This window comes from Aedes albopictus, chromosome 2, assembly GCF_035046485.1.
Source record: "Aedes albopictus strain Foshan chromosome 2, AalbF5, whole genome shotgun sequence".
Lineage (NCBI taxonomy): Eukaryota > Metazoa > Arthropoda > Insecta > Diptera > Culicidae > Aedes > Aedes albopictus.
Window position 1 is genome coordinate 391,751,697 of NC_085137.1, and position 17,113 is coordinate 391,768,809.

Below are 17,113 nucleotides of genomic sequence, written 5' to 3' on the forward strand. Positions count from 1 at the left end.
AAACTAGAAAGAATAGCCTATGTTTTAAAGAAGGAAAAATTTATGAATTGAATATCAGCAGTTTCAGCGCCAAAAACTATTTTAGCAATGATTATAGAAAGAAGGAAAAATTCATGGGTAAAATATCAGTAGATTCAGCATCAATAAAGTATCTTCGTGCCTGTCACACGATACACACATGCAAAATGGTCATTTGCAGAGGAAGCTCTCAGTTAATAACTGTGGAAGTGTTCATAGAACACTAAGCTGAGAAGCAGGCTTTGTCTCAGTGGGGACGTAACGGCAAGAAGAAGACCCAATGACCATTCGGCCTAATGACCATTCGGCCTAATGACCTTCGGCCGAATGGCCTTCGGCCTAATGACCTTCGGCCGAATGGCCTGACACCGTATGGAGCGTAGACTTTGGCTAGACCCCCCATCCCCCCTAAGAGTCTACGTAGTTTATGGACAGGCCCTGTTGATATCTTGATAGCCTGCACCACAGCTGCAGCGATTGTTATCTGTGAGCCCTATTCAATAGAAATACGAGTCCAGAGAGTAGTGATTGGACATTAGTCGACACATTATCTTGATAAAATCTCGACCCATGGCTAACCCCTTGAACCACGCCGTCTTCGATACCTGTGGGAGAATTGAATATAACTACCTGCCCATTTCTCCTGCATTACATTTTTGTTGCCAATTGATCAAGGCATGCTGAGCAATCGAAAAGAAAAAAATCATTAAAGGCGATATGACGGTCATAAATCTGCTTTTTCGTTACCCGGGATCGTGCAATGCGAAGGGACCCAAACCAAGGTGATATTATATGCTTGATACGATGAAGTACTCAGAATTGATTGATTTGTGTGGAAATGGATTCATTCGTATCGCTGTTCCACTGAATAACATCGGAAACATCGTATATCGAAAAACGCTTAAAAAACCGACTCCATATCGCATACCCTTAACACCAACCAACACAACCGTCGACGACGACAACGACTACGGTGGAACCCCCCAAAAAAATACTCGCTCTCTCTCGCATTTTAGCCTGTCCTCCTCACGGTTACATCAACTGACATTGAATCCATAATCAACCTTCACCCTTCTCGGCCGTAGCCATCGTCGTTCCACTTCCTCTATCGATCTTTATTTTTTCGAAAACAGAACACGTGCGAAAACCACTTGTAGCCCTTACGCCTTAACACTCATATTACCTTTCTCCCACCATTCACTTGATCGCGAGCGCGATCTTCTATTCTTCTAGCATTCCCTCGACGAATCAATTCTCTCTAAAAACGATCGGATCGCGCAAACGTCTCGACGACACGCGTGATGTAAACAATCGTGTTCTCGCTTTCTTCCGAGTCCGAGTGGACACTGCGCTGACTGGTTGACTGCCGCCACCGCCGAAGCCGGGAACACCGAGGATAGAATCGCCGCTCTCAGTCAGAACCTGGTCGCGCCCGTCGTCGTCGTTGTAGCGTAGCGTGTAGCCGCCCACCAATACAAACGCAGGGAAGCCCGTCCGCCCCAACAACATTCACGGCCAACCTGTCTGTGCGCTAAACGTCGTCCCCCCCGCCCGCTGCCACCCACCACCACCCGTACGCTCCGTACGCTGAAGCTGCTGCTACTGGACCGATGAGCGTTTTTCACAACTGAACCAGAAGGAAACCCCCCTCAGTCAGTTGTCGTCGTTTTGCTTTGCTGTGTTTTGTGTTTTTGGCTGAGTTGTTGTTGGTGTTTTTGGTGGATCGCCTGCCTGGTGTGTTTAGTGCTCTGTTTGTGCTTTTTTCGGTTCCGATTTTTTTTCTGTATTTCGTCGACTGTTATTTGTTTGTTTGTTTGATGACGAGCGAAATCGGAGGATCGATGTTTGGACGGTGCGGTGTGTAGGTCTTACCTACTGAACTTGTTCGCTTCTGAGTATTGCGACGCGGGTTAGGCTGGGTGAAGTGAGGGAGGCCACGTTGTGGTGGATGCTACATTGAGAAATGCGATTCAATCGATTCATGAAAACGTTCTATGATTGTAGGAGATCTACAGGGAAGTTGATTTCTATGGGCAGCGGACTGAAGTGAGATGATCAGAAACAAAGAATTTGTTGATCTTTTTATTTTGAAGAAAATTCAATAGTGTGATTTTTGGAAACAAAGTCTGTAAATTCAGTTCATTTTAGTCATTTTATTACGCAACGTGCACGTACACGTTGCGCATGGAATCTTGGTTCATGTGAAACTACCATGCGTTCCTTCAGTTACACCAAAAATCTAATGGGGACGCATGGTAGCCCATTTACGAGCAATCTTAGGATTTGTTTTTGAAATGGATCGGCATATTATATGATGTAAGTGGAGGCTTTGTGAGATGCATTGAGCATGCACACGTACATGCATTCATTCATTTCATTTATTTAGTACTAGCTGACCCGGCAATCTTTGTATTGCCTCATTTTAATTGCGAATCTTTTACTACTACACTTTAAATTGGCTTAGTTCTGATGGTTTTTAATATCTTCTGTTCTAGAAGAATCTTTAGTGGAATTCCTGATGGTGTTCCTGGTAAATTCCTCGAAGAATTGCTGGTAAATCCTGGTGGAATTACTGGAGGGATCTCTTGAACCAATTTCTGGAGAAATCTCTGGAGGAATCCTTGGAGGAATTCCCGAATTCTTGGAATAATTTAAATTATCCGGGAGGATGATTTCCTTGAGAAATTTCTGGATAAACTGCCATTGTTATTTCTGAACGAATTATTGGATTAATTTCTGCAATAATTCCTGACGTAATTTTCGCAGTAGTTCCTGGGGTAATTCCTGGTGGGATTTTAAAGGTATTTCTGGAGGAGTCCCAGAATCAAATTCTGAAGAAATACCTGGATGATTCCCTGGAGGAATGCCTATGAAAATTCCTGGGGGAACTTCTGGAGGAATGCCTGGAGGTATTCCTAAAAGAATTCCTGGAGGAATTCCTAGAGCGATCCCTAGAGAAGCTCCTGAAGACATGCCTGTGCGAATTCCTGGAGGAATATCTAGAGAAATTACATGAGAAATCTTCAGAGTAACTTCTGGAGGAATTTCTCGAGGATTTTATTGAAGAATCGCTGGTTAACTTTCAGGTAGAATCCCTGGAGGAATTCTTTAAAAAATTTCTGGAGAAATTCCTCGAGGAATCCCTTATGGAATTTCAACAGGAATTTCATGAGGTATTTATAGAAAATACCTGGAGGAATCACTGAAGGAATCCTTGAGAAATCTCCAGAGGAACTCCTGGAGGAATCCCTGCAGAAATTCCATTAGGTATTTCCAGAGGAATTTCTGGATGAATTAATGGAAAAATTCTTGGTGGAATATCTGGATGAATTATTGAATGAATCATCGGAGGAATTCCTGAAGGAATCTCTGGAAGAATCTTTAGATAAATCCCTAAAGGAATTTCTGGTAAATACCTGGACCAATTCCTAAAGGAATTTCTGGAGAAAACTCTGGTGGGATTCCTGGAGGGATCCCTTGAACCAATTCCTGGAGAAACCCCCGGAGGAATCTTTGGAGGAATACCTGGAGGAAAAATTTCTGGAAAAAATCCTCAAGGAAACCCTGGATGAATTCCCGGAGGAATCCCTGGAATAACTTCTGGAGGAATTACTGAAGAAAGTCTTGAAACAATTTCAAAAAGGAATCCCTGGAGGATATTCTAGATCAATTCCTGGATTATTTCGTGAGGTAATTCCTGGAGGTATTCTTGTTGGGCAATCCTGGAGGAAATGCCTGGATGAAATCCAGAATTCCTGAGGAAAATTCTGCAGGAATTCCTGAGTTGATATCTGCAGGAATTCCTGGGGTAATTCCTGGTGGAATTCTTAAAGGTATTCCCGGAGGCATCCCAGAATTAAATCCTGAAGGAATGCCTGGATGAATCCCCGGAGAAATCCCAAAAGAAATCCCTGGATGAATGTCTGGAGGTATTTCTAAAAGAGTTCCTGGAGGCAATCTTAAAAGAATACGTGGAGGAATTCAAGCAGCAATCCCTAGAGGAATTCCTGAAGGAATGCCTGGAGGAGCTCCTGATTGAATTGCAGTAGACATATTTGAGATAGTATCTGAAGAAATCTCTAGAATTCCTTGAGCTATCTTCTAAGGAACTCCTGGAGGGATCTCTAGAGACATTCCTAGAGAAATTGCTGGTGGATTTTATTGAAGAATCACTGGAGAACTTTCAGGAAGAATCCCTGGAGGAATTCTTGAACAAATCCCTGAAAGAATTCCTGGAGGAGTTCCTGGATGAACCCCTGGTGGAATCTCTAGAGGAATTGCTCGAGGTATATCTAGAGGAATACCAGGAGGAATTTGTAGAGGAATCTCTAGCGAACTTTATAGAGGAATTCTTGGACGAATCCCTGTAGGGTTTTTAGATGAATCCCTGAAGGAATCCACAGAGGAATCCTGGAACAACTCCTGAAGGAATTTCTGGAGGAATCCCAAGAGGAGTGTTTGGAGTTATTTTTAAAATAATCCCGGAATTAAAAACCAAAAAATGGTGATTTGAATTTGTTGCTGTCACGGTATATCTTTTGAATAATTTTTCGGTCAGACAGACAGACAGACAGACAGACAGAAAATCATTTTTATATATATAGATAGATAGATTACATCAAATTCAAGATAAAACTGAATCAACAATATTTCTCCATAATACACCGATCGTGGCTTCCGTTCTTCCTCATCGGTAACGCCCAATGCTCGCCAAGTCACGCTGCACCTGATCCGCTAATCGTGCTCTCTGTGCTCCACGCCTTCTTGTGCCAACCGGATCTGTTGCAAACACCAACTTTGCAGGATTGTTGTCCGACATTCTTGCAACATGCCCTGCCCATCGTATCCTTCCGGCTTTGGTTACCTTCTGCATGCTGGGTTCACCGTAGAGTGCAGCGAGCTCGTGGTTCATCTTTCTCCACCACACACCATTCTCTTGCACACCGTCGAAGATCGTCACATCGCTTGACGATTATTAGCGTTTTGTACATGGTGCGTTTGGTGCGTGGGTGAATCTTTGTAGATCGGGGCTTCTTCTGGAGCGCGTAGTAGGCCCGACTTCCGCTGATGATGCGCCTCCAAATTTCAAGGTTCACGTTGTTGTCAGCCGTCAGTAAGAATCCGGAGTAGACAAATTCCTCTACCACCTCGAAAGTATCCCCGTCTATCGTAACATTACTACCCAGACGGATCCGGTAGTGTTCAGTTCCGCCTGCCAGCATTACTTTGTTTTGGACCAATTCACCAACAGTCCGACCTTTGTTGCTACGCGTTTTAGGCGGGTGTACAGCTTGTACCCATTATTCCAAATATTCTGGTGATGTTGTCCATGCTGTCTGCAAAGCACACAAATTGATCGGATTTTGTGAAAATCGGACCCCAGCTGTTGAGCCCGGCTCGTCGCATCACACCTTCTAGAGCGATGTTGAAGAGTAGGCATGAGAGTCCGTCGCCTTGCTGCATTCCCCGGCAAGATTCGAATGAACCGGATACCTACCTTACTGGTTAGCCTAAGGCCTGAGTGACCTCTGTTATACATAGTAGCCGTCTCCATTCTTCTCGGTCCATGGCTGTTTGTCTCCAGTTCCGCACTCTGCGTAGGGTCCGCAGATCGTCCTTCACTTGGTTGACCCACCTATCTCGCTGTGCTCCACGTCTTCTTGTACCGGTCGGATGACTCTCGAGAACCATTTTAGTCGGGTTGCTATCCGACATCCTGATGACGTGGCCCACCCACCGTACCCGATCAGAAAGGCATAACAAAATTATAACCGATTAAGTTATTTATTTCAAAAATTTTTCATAACAGAATAAGTTATTAAATTTGCCGGTTAGGTGTTTAAACAACAAAAATTATAATTAAAATTGCTCTAACTATAACATAAATATAACAGACCTTGATACAATTATAACAAGCTTATAACAAAATGAGATATAAAAAATCAAGAAAGGAAAATCAAATTACATCACATGTTGTCATAAGGCAGTTATACATATATTGGGTAAAAATTAAGTAGTGTAAAAAATAACTCATTTTTGGGTGATCAATTTTTAGAGTGACATTTTATTTTTACATAGTAAAAAGTTACTGGCATCAAAAAACTTCTCCACATAGTATACATAAAACCCAGGGATTCGAACCTAGAACAGGAGCTCGTCGTTTTTACCAGTGAGGCCATCGCAGCACTTGAAGTGAGGGACGATATAAGCTGAAACGGTTCTTCATATTGGTAGCTCTTCTATAAATAAACTTGCTTTATTCACTCGTGCATTATTTTGCTCTGATTTTTATATTGTTAGAATCTACAAAATATTCATAAGAAATTATAGCTGAAATCTTTTGAAAATTTCAAACTTTTTTGAAGACTAACCTAGAATTACCTTATTCCCCTATGCATCCCTTTTTAAATATCTTCCAATATGATTCGCCGAAGGAATTCCTATACAAATTCTTGAAATAATAAAAAAAAACATCACGTTATCCTAAAGAAGTTCTTGGGTACATTCCTGAAAAGATGTTTGAAGGATTTCTTTAATTTTTGAAGGAACTCCTGAATGAATTTTTGAAGAGAACTTGAGAGGTATTTTTGAAGAAATCACTTGAGGAATTCCCGGAGAAATCCCTGGAAGACTTCCTGGATAAATCCTTGAAGAAAAACCTGGATGAATCCCTTTTGCAATTCCTACAGGAATGTCTGGAGGAATCCCTGGAAGATTTTTTGAAATTATACCTGATGAAATTCCTATATAAATTATGGGAGGAATACCCAGAGAAATTTCTGAAGAGATCACATGAGAAAATCCTAGAAGAAATCTTACATAAACTTCTGGAGGATTCCTTGGGGGGATTGTTGGAGAAATCCCAGAAGGGATTCCTGGAGGAATCCTTGGAGCAATTACTAGTAAAATCTCTAGCGAGAATCCTAGAGGAATGCCTGGAGAAGCTTCTGAGCAAACTCCGGGCGTAATTCCTGGTGGAATACTTGGATAAGACCCAGCCGGAATTCTTGGAGCAATTTCTTGGAGCAATCCCTGGAAGAATTCCTGAAGAAATCTCCAGAGAAGTTCTGGGAGGAATTGCTGAAGAAATTTATGAAAAAATCCCTTGAGAAATTCCAGTAGGATTTTCTGGAAGAATCCTTGGAGGAATTTCTGGAGGAATCCCTGGAGGAATCTTTGGGAATATCCCTGGAGGTACACGTGGGGGAATCCCTGGAGGAATCTCCGAAGAAAACCCTGGAGGAATTTCTGGAGGTATCCCTGAAAAAATCCTGAAAGTATTCCTGGAGCATTTCATAGAAGAATCTCCTAAGAAATCCTTCGAGGATTTCCTGGAGAAATTCCTGAAGGAATTGCTGATATAATTTCTGAAGGATGTCTAGAAGCAATTCCTGGAGGAAACCCTGAAGAAATTCCTGGGGTATTTCCTGGGGGAATTCCTGGAGAGGTTCTTGGAGAAGTTCCTGGAGAAATTCCTGGATGAAATCCTAGAGGAATGCCTGGAGAAATTCCTAGAAGTATTCCTGTAGGAATTGCTTGCGGAATCTCTAGAGGAAATCTTGAAAGAATTACTGGATTATTTTTTTTTAAGAAATCTCCAGAGGAATTCTGGGGGATTGCTATTTCTATTATTTTTCTATATCTAAAAATCCCTGGAGAAATCCCCGCAGGAATTCCTGAAAGAATCCCTGGGGGAATCCTTGAAGAAATTTGTGGAGAAATACCTGGAGGAATCTCTATAAAAATTTGTGGAGGAATATCTGGAGAAATTCCTGAAAAAAATCCCGAAAGTATTCCTGGAGAATTTTCTGGAAGAATTTCTGAAGGTATTCCTAGAGAATTTTCTGGAAGAATCCTTGGAAGAGCTTCTGGGGGATTTCCTAGAGAAATCTTCGAAGGATTTCTTGGAGAAATCCTTGGAAAAATCCTTCTAGAAATTTCTGGAGGAATCCCTGAAACAATTCTTGATGGAATCTCAGGAGAAATTCCTGGAGAAATATCTTGAGGAATCCCTAGAGGAATTGCTGACATAATTTCTGAAGGATGTCCAGGAGCAATTCCTGGAGAAATATTTGAAGAAATTCCTGAAAAAAATTGGCACCAACATTTCAAAAGGGCGTAACTGCATTTACAACCAATGCCTTCTCACAAAGCTGTGGAGCATATCCCATCCCTCTCGAGCAATCCATTAGCACAAATAGAAAGATAAAATCCTCCTCTTTCGATTAATGGATGTGAATTGCGTGAGATGAATGAAATACGACCCACAGCTCTGTGAGAAGGCATTGGTTGCAAAAGCAGTTACGCCCTTTTGAAATGTTGGTGCCGAAATCTTGGGGTTATTCCTGGAGGAGTTTCAGAAATTTCTGATAAAATTCTGGAGGAATTCCTGTGGAAATTCCTGAGGAATCCATGAGGTAATTCCTGGTGGAATCTCTAGAGAAATTTTTGAAAGAATTACTGAATGAATTTCTAAAGGAATCTCCAGGGGAATTTCCTAAAACAAATCCTTAAGGTATTCCTAGAGATTTTCCTGAAATATTTTCTGAGGAAATCCCTAGAGGATTTCCTGGAGGAATCCCTGGAAAAATCCCTGAAAAAGTTCGTGAAGAAATCCCTGGATGACTACCGGAAGCAATTAATGAAGAAATCTCAGGAGAAATTCCTGGAGAAATGCCAGGAAGCATCCCTAAAAAATCCCTCAGGATATTCTTGTAGAATTTCCTGGGAGAATTTCTGAAAAAATCCCCAGAAAATTTTCTGGAGAAAATCCTGGATTTGCTGTCATATTTTCTGTAGGATGTCAAGGGGCAATTCCTGGATAAATTCCTAGAGAAATTCCTGGAGGAATTCCTGAAGAAATTCTTGAGGTAATTCCTCGAGAATTTCCCCTGGAGAAATTCCTGAATGAAATCTTGGGAGAATGCCTTTGGAATTACTGGAGGAATTCTTACAAAAAATACTGAATTAATTTCTGGGGGAATCTTTAGAGGAACCCTGGGAGAAATTTCTGAAAAAAATCCCCTGAGAAATTCCTGGAAGTATTTTTAGAAAAAATTCTGGAGGAATTCCTGGAGAAATTCTCAAATGAATTTCTGAAGGAATCCCTGGGGTATCATTGGAGAAATTCGTGGAGAAATCCCCTGAAAAATCTCTAAAGAAGTTCCTGGAGGAATTTTTAGCGGAATTCCTGGAGTAATCCTTGCAGCATTTCCTGGAGGAAGATCTGGAATAATTCTTGGGGGAATTCCTGAAAAAATTCCAAAAGGTATTCTTAGAGAAAATCCTGGAAGAATTTCTGAAGGATTCCTAGAAAAATTCCTGGATAAACTGCTGACACAATTTATTTAGGAATTCTTTGATTAACTCCTGAAGGAATGCCTGCATCCCAAAAAGAATTCCTGAAGCAAATCCAGGAGTCCCTGTAGCAATTCCTGGATGAATATCTGGTGGAATCCTTGGAGGAATCGCTAAAAAAAATCGTAGAGAAATCTCTGCAAGAATCCAAGGAGGAATCCATGGAAGAATGTCTGGAAAAAATTTCGGAAGAAAGCCCAGGAGAATTCCTGATGGAATTCTTGGATGATTCTCTGAAGTAATTCCTGGGGAAATCTTTAGAGGTTTTTTGTACGAGAAAAATCCTGGAAAAATCCTTATAGAAATCCCTTAAAAATTCCTGGATAAATTTATGTAGGAATTCCAGGTGAAATTCAAGAAACAATTCCAGAAGCAATTTCTGGAGGAATCTCTGGAGGAATTCATGAAAGAATGCATTGAGGAAACCTTAAAGAATTTCTTGGAGGAATCGCTGAAAAAAAAATGTAGGAATTCTTGAAGGAGTCTCCTGGAGAAATCTCTAGAGGAATTTCTGGCGGAATTTCTGGAAGAATGTCTAGATGAATTTCTGGAGGATTTTTTGAAGAAATCCATGCAGGAATTCCCAGAGGAATCCCTGGAAAACTCCTAAAGGAATTCCTTAAAAAAGTCGTGGATTTATTTTTTCTGAAGAAACTCCAGAAGGAACCCCGGAAGCAATTTCAAGATGAATTAGTAAGGGAATCTCTAAACAGTTCCTAGAGGAAGTACTGAAAGAACTCGTGGAGGAAATCCTTAAAGAATACAAGGAGGAGATATTTATCCAAGAACCGAATTTGTGCTTGGCAGAGGCGTTGCATGGGGGCTTCAGGGGAGTTTTCGGGGGGTTTCGATGAGTCTCAATTGCGTTACATGGGATTCGATGGAGTTTTAGGGGGATTTCGAAGGCATTTCTAAAAGCTTTAGGGGCTCGTTTCAGAGGCGTTACGCAAGCGTTATGAATGCATTTTTGAGGGGTTTCTGAGGGTCTTAGGTGCATTTCATTGGGTCCGAAGGGGTTTTAAAGGGATTTCGAAGGCATTTCAGGAAGCTTCAGAGGATTTTCGACGAGTTTCAGAGGCGTTATTCAGGCGTTGCGCAGGAGTTTTCGTGGGTTTCTGAGGGTCTCAGCTGCGTTACATGAGGCCCAAGGCTCAAATTTCCCAAATGGAGGAGAACGTGCCTCTAGAACCGACCAACTGATACCTGGGGTCCGAGGGGGCTTTTGCAGGTATTTCAGGAAGCTTTAGAGGATTTTGACGAGTTTCAGAGGCGTTATTCAGGCGTTACGTATGCGTTTTTGGGGGTTTCTGAGCGACTAAGGTGCGTTACATGGGGTACGAGGGGGTTTTAGCTTTTATTGGGTTTTCGAAGGCATTTCAGAAAGCTTCAGACGATTTTTGGCAAGTTTCAGAGGCGTTGATCAGGCGTTACGTAGGCGTTTTTGTGGGTTTCTGAGGGTCTCAGGTGCGTTATATGGGGTCCGAGAGGGTTTCAGGGGGATTTTGAAGGCATTTCAGAAAGCACCAAAGGATTTTGACGGGTTTCAGAGACATTACGCAGGCTTTTTCGGGGGTTTCGGAGAGTCTCAGGGGGGTGACAGGGAGTTTTGAAGAGGGTTAAGAGGGCCACAGTTCCTTAACATACATTTTGCATCACTGCATTCAGGGATGGGATCATCCATTTGGAAAGAGTTACACTCGCTTGCTACTATCTCAGTTCAGAGACATGCTATCAAAAAACAATATATGGATAAATAAGGGTCGCACACGCATACCAAAGTCGTGGGCGAGCTGCGTAGGCAACTATCCTCGCATTGAATGTAAAGTACATTCACGCCGTGGAGAGTTGCTTTTGTTGCCCTCGGTTGACTTATTCAATGCTGCTACGCTAGTACATCGTTCTACAAAGTTTCAGATAAAACAAAAATGAAAAAGTGTTCCATAAATCGATTTTTGCTACAATGTCTCTGAAGCGAGTTAACAGCAAGTGAATGTAACTGATTGCAAATCAATGATCGCATCCCTGACTGCATTTAACTCTCCAGGACGTGAGCCAACACTACTAAAAAAACCTCGCTCGTCGTATGTATACAAAACAAATTTCCCGATCGTAGGAGAACGTGCCGCCCGAGCCAAATTATTGATACCTGACGTTTCAGGCTGTGTCAGAAGAGATACAAAACTGTTTACGATTGTAGATACAATTACCTACACTCAAGGGAGCTCCTAAAGATTCTTTAACAAACATTATTGAACTTACCACTTATCAGCACACAGTTGCATAGAATATGAGTTATTTTTTCGGAAGGAAAGTACAGCGTGCATCTCGAGAAGCACTGGCTCCAAAACTAGCCCCCGTGGGCGAGAAACTACTGGGGGTGGCGGCAGGGCCGGATCTAAGGGAGGGGCCGGGGCCCCCCACAGTCCTTAATCCGGGCCTGGGTGCCGGGACGCCAGGCACTCCCAAGAATTTGGATGTATTACTGTAAAGTTTGGGACGACGAATATTAAATAGATGAACTAACATTTGTTAGTAGTGCTCCCATGGAAAAATTCGTAGTTTCGCCCATGCTAAGAATCTCGTTTATAAAGATTAAAACAATGTTATAGTGTATTTTAAAATGTGCTGTCACTTGGTGTAGTTTATTGGAAATAATTGGATCCGTTTTTTTTATTTTAGGATAGGGTGCTGCGTAAATATCAATTTTATTTCAGAGCAATTGTGCTGAATTGTTTTTTTTTTTCAAGATAGGAAAACAGATTACCTTTTGAAAGAAATGGCCAATTTCTTTTTTTTTTTTTATCAAAAAGGAGTCATTGAGTTGAGGTTTTAAGGAAAAAATACGTCGAAAGAGACTTATTATGTAAATAAATGTAAATAAAGAAGCTTTCCATGTGTACGTTCATAACTTTTATTAGTCTGTGGTTCGAAACTGTCAATTTATTCGTGACGGCAAATACCCCTAGCAAAAATCGTGGCCAGCAACAACTCTACTAAGCGTCATATGATCTTTGAATCTCTGAAAAATAATCATTGATGATCAACTAGATTAAACCGGAACCAAGAATAGACATTATGAAATATGGTCCTCTTTGGAGCCAGTAGTTATGGAATACTTGAAAACCATTCTAACTAAACCAGGAACTGTTTGTTTGCAGTTCCTGAAACCAAAAGGGACCCTCTAATAATTTCTTTGTAACCAAATGACTGCGCTTAGAAATTTTTATACGGTTCTATTGAAAATAAGAAGTTGTTAATGAATTCGCAATGTTTTATTGAACATTCGTACTTTTTTTTGTATGTAAAAGAACATCGTTTTCGTGTTACTTAACCGCATACTGAAGACTGAATACTTCTGTGTATTTTTTCAATTCCTGTTCCTTTTCTTGAATATTTTGAGGACTGGGTGTATAAAAGAGAAAGTATCAGGTAATGTTTGCTTCCCTAAGTTTTTCTCTGTCGATGCAATTTTTCAACTATTGAAAAAAAGTTTTTTTTTTAAACAATATTCCATTTGAAAATAGGAATTTGTGAATTTTTGAGGGGGGGGGGGGGGGGGGTCATAAAACAAATTTTATATTTACATCGGTCTTGTTTGTAGTTTTGTCGTGAAATTTCAATTGAATAAAAACAGAAATCAGAGACAAAGTCGGAATATAAATTGGAATCAATAAAAAAGTTCCAACGTTGAAAAATGAGTTTTAATTTAGAATCCGAATTTTCCCTTGTATTAGTATTCCTATTCTGCTGAGTACGAATCTTCCCCCGAAAATTCGCTGCTCGCCTTCAATTGAGCGCGAACTGCTGTCAGACTGTCTAACCCATAATTGTTGGTCTTTATTATTTTGGCTGTTTACGGAACGACGTAGTATTCGATTGGTATTAGTCATCACACATATACGCGTAATAAATAACAGTTTGATTCTTCCCCGCTATGATGTATTCTAAACAGAGCCCCCTCCCCCGTCTCCCCTTTCCTTTTCAGATTTTGAAGGTGTTAATCATCGTTACTCGTAATAATCCTCCTATCAGTCCGCTGAGAGTGTCAGAATCACCTCGAATTCGCCGCCACCGCAATCTGACTGTGATAAGTTCAAGATCAGTCAAAAGGCGGCGCCGATTTATCGCAGCGATGATGAACGTGAACGAGCGTAAATAAACAAAAATATACGCATCAACTCTCGACATACAGCAGACGGTTAACCAGCCAGAAGCGGAATCGCTTGTATAATGGGGAATGGTAGTAAATGCACTGCTGAGGTAGTATGAAGCATCGCTCTTTGTTAACCTGATATAAATTTTCAATGTAATACAGATATGTACCTTGTCTAGCTATAACGGAATAGCTCCTCTTAGGGGCTGTCCATAAACCACGTGGTCATGAGGGGGGGGGGGGGGGGTTGGCCCATGATCATTTTGTATGGACAAATTAAAAATTTTGTATGGACAAATGACTACGCGGGGGGGGGGGGTCTGAAAAGTCCCAAAAAAATGACCACGTGGTTTATGGACAGCCCCTTATTTTCTTTTACGTGAAATATCTTCTTCTTCTTCTTTATGGCTCTACGTCCGCACTGGGACTTGGCCTGCCTCGCTTCAACTTAGTGTTCTTTGAGCACTTCCATAGTTATTAAATGAAGGGCTTCCTTTGCCTGCCATTGCATGAATTTGTATATTGTGAGGCAAGTACAATGATACTCTATGCCCAGGGAGTCGAGAAAGTTTTCTCGACCGTTCCGGTATCGAACCCGCCGTCTCCGGATTGGCGATCCATAGCCTTAGCCACTAGGCTAACTGGAGACACCTCGTGAAATATCTCTGTATTCCAAGTACACGTGGCTCAAGATGTGCTATGAAATTCAACGAACTTCACATTTGAAACAGACAATCTAATCAAAACGCAAGAAAACGCATTTTACCGCGCCCTCTCCCATTTCCTGCGGAGCGCGTACCGCGAGAACCCAAAAGGCGAATTATGAATTGCGCAAAAGATAAAACACGCCACCACACAGATGATGTCGGTCGGTATTCCGCTCTCTTATTCTGCTGCTGTTGACGTTTGTAGCTCCCATCATCATCATCATCATCATCATCATCATCGGTGCTTATTCCTCATCCTGCCATACATACGACGACGGCCACCCGGGTGTAGACTGACGCTACGGTGTACGACGGTGTGGTAGTGCGCTACATTTACAAACCTTCTAAATCGGTGCGACGCGGAAATGCTGCTACGCCAATGAACGAACGGCCGTGACAAGCACGACGCAGCACGGTGTTGTCTAGAGATCGAAACCGAACGATATGCTGCCGTGCGGATGGTTGGTTCGATTTTTCACAGCTGATGATGTTTGTCGTGGTAGTCCCCTGTTCTGCTGGTTTGTTACGTTCAGTCGCAAATACAGAAGGCGTACATCATTCTGTAGGAACTTCTCTGGTGTAGGATTAGGGTAGGAAAATTTCACAACAAGGGAAGAACAAATATCCATTGATGAGCTCGTTCCTTATTATTTTACAAATAACAATAGCATAAGGTCGTATCAATAGGATAAAAGGTAGCAAATTTTACTTCTTGTAGTATTTGCTCAGGGGCTACAAAATCAGTAACAAATTTTGAGAACGACGTATAACACTAGTTTACAGCATTTCTGAACTCGGTAAGCTGATGATCATTTTTGGTGTAGAATCATGCCCTGAGTTTGAAAACGAGAAGGAAAAAAATTACAGTAGAGCGGAATTTTTTTCGACTTTCCATACAAGGTTGATGATTTGAAATCGATTTTTGTTCTATTTTTAAGCAAAGTCGCTCACTTCACACATCTCATTCTCCGTAATAAATGCTCTGATTGAGCTGATTTTTTTACTGTAACTCGTCTACATATGATATGTCAAATAAACATTGAGAAAGAATTTTTAAATTGTTTTTTCTTGTTAAAAAAAATACATTTCTTCATATACTTTTGGAAATTTTGCTAAAATTTAAGCAGATCGTCCCCAAATCTCGTCAATATCTTGGATTTCATCAATCTGACGCAAAACTTGCATTCAGATGATCGAATGGTATTGTATTCAGCTTTAAATTTATGGAAAAAGATTTAAAATTGGTTGATTGAAACGCAAGATATTTGAATTTTATTAAATTCCATATTTTAAAGTGGTGTAAAACTCGATATTGAGCTAAAACTCATAAACTGTTCTACTTAAAAAGTTTTGAAGCACGGTTTCGAAATCAGCGCTAAATTATGCTTCAAAAATTTTGGTCGTTGACAGAAGTTCACGACTTTCATTTTATTTAAGCTGGTTAAGCTTGTAGTGCAGCCTGAGTGCTGTTGTTCTTCTGACTTCAGCTAGGATGAGGAGGTACGAACGAGTGTCTGTCCACCAAGGAGGTACGGCTGAAACAGCGTCTGCCCTGACATCCAGTGACTGAATAGGAAACACTGTTTTGCTATGATTTATTTTTCCGTGCATAGTAGTCCATAGTTTCCAATAAATTTGATTTCCCTCAAATTTCATTTTCTAAGGGAAAATAAAACACTTGTACTGGATGTCGGGAACGCAAATGTTGAACGAATCCGTAAGCTTGCTCATCCTAATGTTGACCGACTCTCGCTAATTGTTGAACGGTTCACTCCAGAAGGAAATACTCCAAATTATGTGTTATAAATTTATCAGATTTCATAAGGATTTTGGATGGGGTTTCCGGGGGTCCTGGAGGTTCTCTAGGGCTGTTCAAGAAAGTTTCAGTGATATTCAAAGCGTTTTAGGGGGTTGCAAAAGGGTTTCATGGGGAAATAAATGGGTTTTTTGAGTAAATTTCACGGGTTTCGAAGGGGTTGCAAGGCGATTCGAAGTTTCAGATGATATCAGGTATATATCCTCCGGAACGTTCTTGAAAACCCATGAAAAATCTCTGGAAAACAGCTGAGCCCCCTTGAAAAACACTGAAGCATCCTCGAACGCCCCATGAAACCTTCTGGTATATGCCTAAACTTCCTGGAAATGCCCCAGAAGCCCATATAAAACCCATTAAAATATCCTGGATTGTTCCTGAAACCAGTGGTGTCATAGAGGTTACTCCAAGTTACTCATCGAGTAACCAGCTCTAGAGGTCAATTTTTTTACTCCCTGTCTGAGCGCCGTTGCAAATATATAAGAACAACAAGCAGTTTTTTTTGTGCTTCTATACATGCAAGAAAATAACTTCTCAGTGAAATTAGGAATTTTTCTGCCCTACAGGATATAAGTATTTTCAGTAAAAGCCGGAGGGGCGCCTACATATGGTGTAGCCAGAAAATGTCTTATGGGAGGGGTTTTCAACGGTCAACAATATCTTTGTTGATTTTACACTTACATTTCGTAAACAGTAATGATAAATTGTATCCCTAGTTTGAAAATAGTGGTGCAGCCGGAAAATTTGTCGTTTCAAAGTACTTTATACTGAAAATGTGTTCCACAAAGTTTAGCTCTGGGGGCAGGGATTAAGGCGAAACTGGAAGCATTTCCTCATTTTTTGGTTTTTGATTTTTTATTAAATAACGAAGCAATATTTTTGAAACCAGTTTTCGTGCACATGTAGAGTATGGAATTTCACTAAAAAATGGTTTCTGCAAAAACGAAAAACATTTTCTACCGCGTACCCTGATCCACCCTCTCCCCCGTGGATACGCCAGTGGCGCCTACTATATGGAACTTGAGCAATGGAAAGGATTTAACCTCAAAAACACCTCCCTTGAGT